Source organism: Salmo salar, unplaced genomic scaffold (genome assembly GCF_965601325.2).
Source record: "Salmo salar unplaced genomic scaffold, fSalSal1 ptg000743l, whole genome shotgun sequence".
In the NCBI taxonomy this organism is placed as follows: Eukaryota; Metazoa; Chordata; class Actinopteri; order Salmoniformes; family Salmonidae; genus Salmo; species Salmo salar.
Window position 1 is genome coordinate 581,605 of NW_027675484.1, and position 9,966 is coordinate 591,570.

Sequence of the window (9,966 nt, forward strand, 5' to 3'; positions counted from 1 at the left end):
GTGCATCAGCAGTTTTTCTCTTGAAAAAAATAAAGAGGTGGGGAAAAGTACATTCTACACAAATGACCTTCATTATATCAAAGAACAAATGTGTGTCTGAGGGGAAATTAACTTTCATACAGCCAAAAGGGGTGAAAAGTTATACCAATATCAGTGGACAATTCGCACTGCTGCTGAAACACATCCCCACAGCATGATGCTGCCACCACCATGCTTCATGGTGCACATTTTCCTCCAGACGTGACACTTGGCATTCAGGCCAAAGATCAATCTTAGTTTAATCAGACTAGAGAATCTTGTTTCTCATGGTCTGAGAGTCCTTTAGGTGCCTTTTGGCAAACTCCAAGTGGGCTGTCATATGCCTTTTACTGAGGAGTGGCTTCCGTCTGGCCTCTCTACCATAAAGGCCATTATTGAAAGAGATTGTGATACCTCACATCTCAAAATTGGGTTACTTAATGTTAGATCCCTCACTTCCAAGGCAGTTATAGTCAATGAACTAATCACTGATAATAATCTTGATGTGATTGGCCTGACTGAAACATGGCTTAAGCCTGATGAATTTACTGTGTTAAATGAGGCCTCACCCCCAGGTTACATTAGTGACCATACCCCCCGTGCATCCGGCAAAGGCGGAGGTGTTGCTAACATTTACGATAGCAAATTTCAATTTACAAAAAAAAAAACAACAATGACGTTTTCGTCTTTTGAGCTTCTAGTCATGAAATCTATGCAGCCTACTCACTCACTTTTTATAGCTACTGTTTATAGGCCTCCTGGGCCATATGCAGTGTTCCTCACTGAGTTCCCTGAATTCCTATCGGATCTTGTAGTCATAGCAGATAATATTCTAATTTTTGGTGACTTTAACATTCACATGGAAAAGTCCACAGACCCACTCCAAAAGGCTTTCGGAGCCATCATCGACTCAGTGGGTTTTGTCCAACATGTCTCTGGACCTACTCACTGCCACAGTCATACTCTGGACCTAGTTTTGTCCCATGGAATAAATGTTGTGGATCTAAATGTTTTTCCTCATAATCCTGGACTATCGGACCACCATTTTATTACGTTTGCAATTGCAACAAATAATCTGCTCAGACCCCAACCAAGGAGCATTAAAAGTCGTGCTATAAATTCTCAGACAACCCAAAGATTCCTTGATGCCCTTCCAGACTGCCTCTGCCTACCCAAGGACGTCAGAGGACAAAAATCAGTTAACCACCTAACCGAGGAACTCAATTTAACCTTGCGCAATACCCTAGATGCAGTTGCACCCCTAAAAACTAAAAACATCTGTCATAAGAAACTAGCTCCCTGGTATACAGAAAATACACGAGCTCTGAAGCAAGCTTCCAGAAAATTGGAACGGAAATGGCGCCACACCAAACTGGAAGTCTTCCGACTAGCTTGGAAAGACAGTACCGTGCAGTATCGAAGAGCCCTTACTGCTGCTCGATCATCCTATTTTTCCAACTTAATTGAGGAAAATAAGAACAATCCGAAATTTCTTTTTGATACTGTCGCAAAGCTAACTAAAAAGCAGCCTTCGCAAATGGAGGATGGCTTTCACTTCAGCAGTAATAAATTTATGAACTTCTTTGAGGAAAAGATCATGATCATTAGAAAGCAAATTACAGACTCCTCTTTAAATCTGGGTATTCCTCCAAAGCTCCATTGTCCTGAGTCTGCACAACTCTGCCAGGACCTAGGATCAAGGGAGATACTAAAGTGTTTTAGTACTATATCTCTTGACGCAATGATGAAAATAATCATGGCCTCCAAACCCTCAAGCTGCATACTGGACCCTATTCCAACTAAACTACTGAAAGAGCTGCTTCCTGTGCTTGGCCCTCCTATGTTGAACATAATAAACGGCTCTCTATCCACCGGATGTGTACCAAGCTCACTAAAAGTGGCAGTAATAAAGCCTCTCTTGAAAAAGCCGAATCTTGATCCAGAAATTATAAAAAACTATCGGCCTATATCGAATCTTCCATTCCTCTCCAAAATTTTAGAAAAAGCTGTTGCACAGCAACTGACTGCCTTCCTGAAGACAAACAATGTATACGAAACGCTTCAGTCTGGTTTTAGACCCCATCATAGCACTGAGACTGCACTTGTGAAGGTGGTAAATGACCTTTTAATGACGTCAGACCGAGGCTCTGCATCTGTCCTCGTGCTCCTAGATCTTAGTGCCGCTTTTGATACCATCGATCACCACATTCTTTTGGAGAGATTGGAAACCCAAATTGGTCTACATGGACAAGTTCTGGCCTGGTTTAGATCTTATCTGTCGGAAAGATATCAGTTTGTCTCTGTGAATGGTTTGTCCTCTGACAAATCAATTGTAAATTTCGGTGTTCCTCAAGGTTCCGTTTTAGGACCACTATTGTTTTCACTATATATTTTACCTCTTGGGGATGTCATTCGAAAACATAATGTTAAATTTCACTGCTATGCAGACGACACACAGCTGTACATTTCAATGAAACATGGTGAAGCCCCAAAATTGCCCTCGCTAGAAGCCTGTGTTTCAGACATAAAGAAGTGGATGGCTGCAAACTTTCTACTTTTAAACTCGGACAAAACAGAGATGCTTGTTCTAGGTCCCAAGAAACAAAGAGATCTTCTGTTGAATCTGACAATTAATCTGGATGGTTGTACAGTCGTCTCAAATAAAACTGTGAAGGACCTCGGCGTTACTCTGGACCCTGATCTCTCTTTTGAAGAACATATCAAGACTGTTTCAAGGACAGCTTTTTTCCATCTACGTAACATTGCAAAAATCAGAAATTTTCTGTCCAAAAATGACGCAGAAAAATTAATCCATGCTTTTGTTACTTCTAGGCTGGACTACTGCAATGCTCTACTTTCCGGCTACCCGGATAAAGCACTAAATAAACTTCAGTTAGTGCTAAATACGGCTGCTAGAATCCTGACTAGAACCCAAAAATTTGATCATATTACTCCAGTGTTAGCCTCCCTACACTGGCTTCCTGTTAAGGCAAGGGCTGATTTCAAGGTTTTACTGCTAACCTACAAAGCATTACATGGGCTTGCTCCTACCTATCTTTCCGATTTGGTCCTGCCGTACATACCTACACGTACGCTACGGTCACAAGACGCAGGCCTCCTAATTGTCCCTAGAATTTCTAAGCAAACAGCTGGAGGTAGGGCTTTCTCCTATAGAGCTCCATTTTTATGGAATGGTCTGCCTACCAATGTGAGAGACGCAGACTCAGTCTCAACCTTTAAGTCTTTACTGAAGACTTATCTCTTCAGTAGGTCCTATGATTAAGTATAGTCTGGCCCAGGAGTGTGAAGGTGAACGGAAAGGCTGGAGCAACGAACCGCCCTTGCTGTCTCTGCCTTGCCGGTTCCCCTCTTTCCACTGGGATTCTCTGCCTCTAACCCTTTTACAGAGGCTGAGTCACTGGCCTACTGGTGTTCTTCCATGCCGTCCATGGGAGGGGTGCGTCACTTGAGTGGGTTGAGTCACTGACGTGGTCTTCCTGTCTGGGTTGGCGCCCCCCCCCCCCCCCCCTTGGGTTGTGCCATGGCGGAGATCGTTGTGGGCTATACTCGGCCTTGTCTTAGGACGGTAAGTTGGTGGTTGGAGACATCCCTCTAGTGGTGTGGGGGCTGTGCTTTGGCAAAGTGGGTGGGGTTATATCCTGCCTGTTTGGCCCTGTCCGGGGGTATCATCGGATGGGGCCACAGTGTCTTCTGATCCCTCCTGTCTCAGCCTCCAGTATTTATGCTGCAGTAGTTTATGTGTCGGGGGGCTAGGGTCAGTCTGTTACATCTGGAGTATTTCTCTTGTCTTATCCGGTGTCCTGTGTGTATTTAAATATGCTCTCTCTAACTCTCTCTTTCTCTCTTTCTGTCTTTCTCTCGGAGGACCTGAGCCCTAGGACCATGCCTCAGGACTACCTGGTATGATGACTCCTTGCTGTCCCCAGTCCACCTGGCCATGCTGCTGCTCCAGTTTCAACTGTTCTGCCTGCGGCTATGGAACCCTGACCTGTTCACCGGACGTGCTTGTTGCACCCTCGACAACTACTATGATTATTATTATTTGACCATGCTGGTCATTTATGAACATTTTAACATTTTAACATTTTGACCATGTTCTGTTATAATATCCACCCTGCACAGCCAGAAGAGGACTGGCCACCCCTCATAGCCTGGTTCCTCTCTAGGTTTCTTCCTAGGTTTTTGGCCTTTCTAGGGAGTTTTTCCTAGGGAGTTTTTCCTAGCCACCGTGCTTCTTTCACATGCTTTGCTTGCTGTTTGGGGTTTTAGGCTGGGTTTCTGTACAGCACTTTGAGAATATCAGCTGATGTACGAAGGGCTATATAAAAATAAATTTGATTTGATTTGAAATTTGATTGGTGGAGTGCTGCAGAGATGATGGTCCTTCTGGAAGGTTCTCCCAACTCCACATAGGAACTCTGGAGCTCTGTCAGAGTGACCATCGGATTCTTGGTCACCTCCCTGACCAAGGCCCTTCTCCCCCGATTGCTCAGTTTGGCCTGGTGGCCAGCTCTGGGAAGAGTCTTGGTGGTTCCAAACTTCTTCCATTTCAGAATGATGGAGGCCACTGTGTTCTTGCAGACATTTTTTGGTACCTTTCCCCAGATCTGTGCCTTGACACAATAATGTCTCAGAGCTCTATGGACAATTCCTTTGACCTCATGGCTTGGTTTTTGCTCTGACATGCACTGTGAACCTTATATAGAGAGGTGTGTGCCTTTCTAAATCATGTCCAACCAATTTAATTTACCACAGGTGGACTCCAATCAAGTTGTAGAAACATCTCAAGGATGATTAATGGAATCAGGATGCATCTGAACTCAATTTCGAGTCTCATAGCAAAGGGTCTGAATACTTAAGTACATTTGTAAAAATGTCTAAAAACCTGCTTTGGGATTGTGTAGAGTTTTCAACAACAAAAAATGTTAACCTTTATTTAACTAGGCAAGTCAGTTAAGAACAAATTCTTATTTTCAATGACAGCCTATGAACAGTGGGTTAACTGCCTTGTTCAGGGGCAGAACAACAGATTTGTCATATCTACAGAGAAACCTAGATTCAAATACTTAGATTTGTGTATTGGGTATATGTTGTCAAATTGTTAGACATTATTTGTTAGATATTACTGCACTGTCTGAGCTAGAAACACAAGCATTTTGCTACACCCGCAATAACATCTGCTCAACATGTGATGTGACCAATAAAATGTGATTTTGATTTGAAATAAACGTCCTATTTATCAAAGGTGCTTTTGGCTGGGGTCAAAATGACTCCAAAGGATTTGAATTTGTTAAAAGTCCATATTGATACAGAAACACTAAACCATGATTTAGATGTATTAACAACCAGTTGATTGACAAAGTCATGAAAAGTGGAAGAATTGAATAAAATACATTTTGGCTATGATAAAAGATATGCCTCTGGGGTCAAAATGATCCATGTCAGAAGTATGGTTCCATGCAAATATGTAGTGGGTGTAAAGTTGGTTTTAAATTCTAACTCATTAAAAACGAATCAATCAACACATGCTTCTCTTTGAACGACTTAATATAATATTAAACTTTCCTGAAATAAATGAAAAATAAACGTTTGGTTCCTCAACTGCGTTGCCCAGTCCAGTCAGCAGATGGCGATGTGCGTCTTTTAGGTTCAGGCGATGCTGCCAGTGTGACGTCTAATCTAGTGGACGGGACGCTCCTTCAACAACAACAGCTAGTCAGACACCTCGGTAGCTTTCTAGCAAACATAGCTACAACATTCACGCTCTTTACACTGTTTTGGTGTATATCAGTCGCTGTGTATTAAACACACTTCTGTCGTATGTACTTGTTGACCCATTTAATTATATATTTACGTTGTTTGTAAGCTAGCTGGTTTGCTAAGTTAGCTTAGAACTAGGCTAGTCGCTAATGCTAACTAGCTAACATCCCCGACCATGAGTTCACTAAGCTACTCTCCTCCTGTTAAAGAGGAGGTCTGCTGGACGGAGAAAGAAGCTCTAGTGAAAGAGGAGGAGGAAGAGGAGGCTGTTACAATGCAAAAACAAGTAGAGGATGAGGCTGTTAGCGTGAAAGAAGAAGAGAAAGACGTTTCAGTGAAAGAAGAGGAAGACGCGTTCAGAGTGAAAGAGGAGGAGGATGTTACAGTAAAAGAAGAGGAGGAAGAGAAAGAGGAGGCAGTTTTTGGAGTGAAAGAGGAGGAGGGGGAGATGACTGTCACATCGGAGGAAGAAGAGGAGGTTGGAGATCTGTTTAACACCAGTAAGTACCGTCTCTGCAGTCGTTGAACCAATATGCAGTAAAGGGGTTCTACACTTTAATGTTGTTCTGTAGGAATGGCTGAAGCTACACTGTAACGTGTAGAACATCAAGAGTGGACCATCAACAAAACGTTAACAATTGATCAAATGCATCCAATGACAATGCCTGAAATACTGTAGTCCTCAATATCTCCTATTAGATTAGCCCAAGATGTTCTCTTAAAGGGGCAATCAGCAGTTGTTACATCCATTTTGGGACTTATACATTAATGATATGTACCCATCTGTTTCTTGAAGAAATCACTTATAAATGCCTCATGAGCTTAGTTCAACTGTCGTACCCCATCAGAACCCAAAATATAAGCATTTTTTTACTCCAATGTTTGTCAGGAAATATTAACAAACACTGTATATCCTCAAAACATGGTTAAAACTATAATGTTGATATCATGGATGGTTACATTTCTCCAGCTCCATCCCTCAGCTTTTTACTGAAACGGGCAGGGAGTTCGCTTTGATATTGTTTCTACTGCTGATTGCTGCCCCCGTTACTCCTCAAGGTCCAAGGACTGTATGTTATTTTCAGAGGTAGACTCGCTCTGGCAGTCAAAATAATCAAATATTCCATCATCAAATCAAATGTATTTATATAGCCCTTCTTACATCAGCTGAGTGGCAAGTTATCTGACCATTTCTACCAATCTGTGTGCCAGTTGTGATTTTCATATGTACATTTTACTGGAACAGTTTCATTTCATTTATAATAGTATCTCAAAATCATTGCCTGTGATTAATCTACATTCTATCTAAATGAAAATTATACAAATCTAAAAGTAACTTTTATTGCCATCTATGTAAAAAAAAACGCAAGTAAAACTAAATGCATGCTATTCAACCGATCGCTGCCTGCACCTGCCCGCCCGTCCAGCATCAATACTCTGGACGGCTCTGACTTAGAATACGTGAACAACTACAAATACCTGGGTGTCTGGTTAGACTGTAAACTCTCCTTCCAGACTGACTATAAGCATATCCAATCCAAAGTTAAATCTAGAATCGGCGTCCTATATCGCAACAAAGCATCCTTCACTCACGCTGCCAAACACACCCTCGTAAAACTGACCATCCTACCGATCCTCGACTTCGGCGATGTCATCTATAAAATAGCCTCCAACACTCTACTCAACAAACTGGATGCAGTCTATCACAGTGCCATCCGTTTTGTCACCAAAGCCCCATATACTACCCACCACTGCGACCTGTACGCTCTCGTTGGCTGGCCTTCGCTTAATACTCGTTGCCAAACCCACTGGCTACAGGTTATCTACAAGTCTCTGCTAGGTAAAGCCCCGCCTTATCTCAGCTCACTGGTCACCATAGCAGCACCCACTCGTAGCATGCGCTCCAGCAGGTATATCTCACTGGTCACCCCCAAAGCCAATTCCTCCTTTGGTCGTCTTTCCTTACAGTTCTCTGCTGCCAATGACTTGAACGAACTGCAAAAATCTCTGAAGCTGTAGACTCATATCTCCCTCACTAGCTTTAAGCACCAGCTGTCAGAGCAGCTCACAGATCACTGCACCTGTACATAGCCCATCTGTAAACAGCCCATCTATCTACCTACCTCATCACCATACTGTGTTTATTTATTTATCTTGCTCCTTTGCACCCCAGTATCTCTACTTGCACATTAATCTTCTGCACATCTACCATTCCAGTGTTTAATTGCTATATTGTAATTACTTCGCCACCATGGCCTATTTATTGTCTTAACTTACCTCATTTGCCCTCACTGTATATAGACTTTTTGTTTTCTTTTGTTCTACTGTATTATTGACTGTATGTTTTGTTTATTCCATGTGTAACTCTGTGTTGTTGTATGGGTCGAATTGCTATGCTTTATCTTGGCCAGGTCGCAGTTGCAAATGAGAACTTGTTCTCAACTAGCCTACCTGGTTAAATAAAGGTGAAATAAAAAAAATTAAAAAAATAAATGATGGGTCCTACAGTAGGTCTATGTTATTGTTAGGTGAAGTTATGGGTCCTACAGTAGGTCTATGTTATTGTTAGGTGAAGTTATGGGTCCTACAGTAGGTCTATGTTATTGTTAGGTGAAGTTATGGGTCCTACAGTAGGTCTATGTTATTGTTAGGTGAAGTTATGGGTCCTACAGTAGGTCTATGTTATTGTTAGGTGAAGTTATGGGTCCTACAGTAGGTCTATGTTGTTGTTAGGTGAAGTTATGGGTCCTACAGTAGGTCTATGTTATTGTTAGGTGAAGTTATGGGTCCTACAGTAGGTCTATGTTGTTATTAGGTGAAGTTATGGGTCCTACAGTAGGTCTATGTTATTGTTAGGTGAAGTTATGGGTCCTACGGTAGGTCTATGTTATTGTTAGGTGATGTTATGGGTCCTACAGTAGGTCTATGTTGTTAGGTGAAGCTATGGGTCCTACAGTAGGTCTATGTTGTTGTTAGGTGGAGTTATGGGTCCTACAGTAGGTATATGTTGTTAGGTGAAGTTATGGGTCCTACAGTAGGTCTATGTTATTGTTAGGTGAAGTTATGGGTCCTACAGTAGGTCTATGTTATTGTTAGGTGAAGTTATGGGTCCTACAGTAGGTCTATGTTATTGTTAGGTGAAGTTATGGGTCCTACAGTAGGTATATGTTGTTAGGTGAAGTTATGGGTCCTACAGTAGGTATATGTTGTTAGGTGAAGTAATGGGTCCTACAGTAGGTCTATGTTGTTAGGTGAAGTTATGGGTCCTACCGTAGGTCTATGTTGTTAGGTGAAGTTATGGGTCCTACAGTAGGTCTATGTTGTTAGGTGAAGTTATGGGTCCTACAGTAGGTCTATGTTGTTGTTAGGTGAAGTTATGGGTCCTACAATAGGTCTATGTTGTTAATAGGTGAAGTTATGGGTCCTACAGTAGGTCTATGTTTTTAGGTGAAGTTATGGGTCCTACAGTAGGTCTATGTTGTTGTTATGGGTCCTACAGTAGGTCTGTGTTATTGTTATGGGTCCTAGAGGACACTATGTGTGTCATGCAACAACAACCAAAGTGCTTCTTCGTTCATTACATAGGTATGATTGTTGTTAGGTGAAGTTATGGGCCAATTTGGCAAAGAGTGTACAAACCCTCATTGTCAGGCTGATGGAAAAGCCAAAGAGCATTTTACTGGTTGAAGTGTTTTTTAAGTACAAAGCAGTTGATTTGCGACAATAACACAAACATATTAAGCAGGAGATTCAAATGAGTCTTACAATTATAATTCAAAGTAGTGTGAAATGAACTCATCATCAACCTGGAAATGGAGGTTACTCCCCTGAGTTTCCCCCATTCACATTCAGAATACATTGTGAAAAACTAAAATCTTTGCTCACCATTTTTGCTCCAGGCAGATATAGTACATCCATAACTAGTGGTTTCCTCATTACCAGATATACTACATCCATAACTAGTGGTTTTCTCATTACCAGATATACTACATCCATAACTAGTGGTTTCCTCATTACCAGATATACTACATCCATAACTAGTGGTCTCCTCATTACCAGATATACTACATCCATAACTAGTGGTTTCCTCATTAGCAGATATACTACATCCATAACTAGTGGTTTCCTCATTAGCAGATATACTACATCCATAACTAGTGGTTTCCT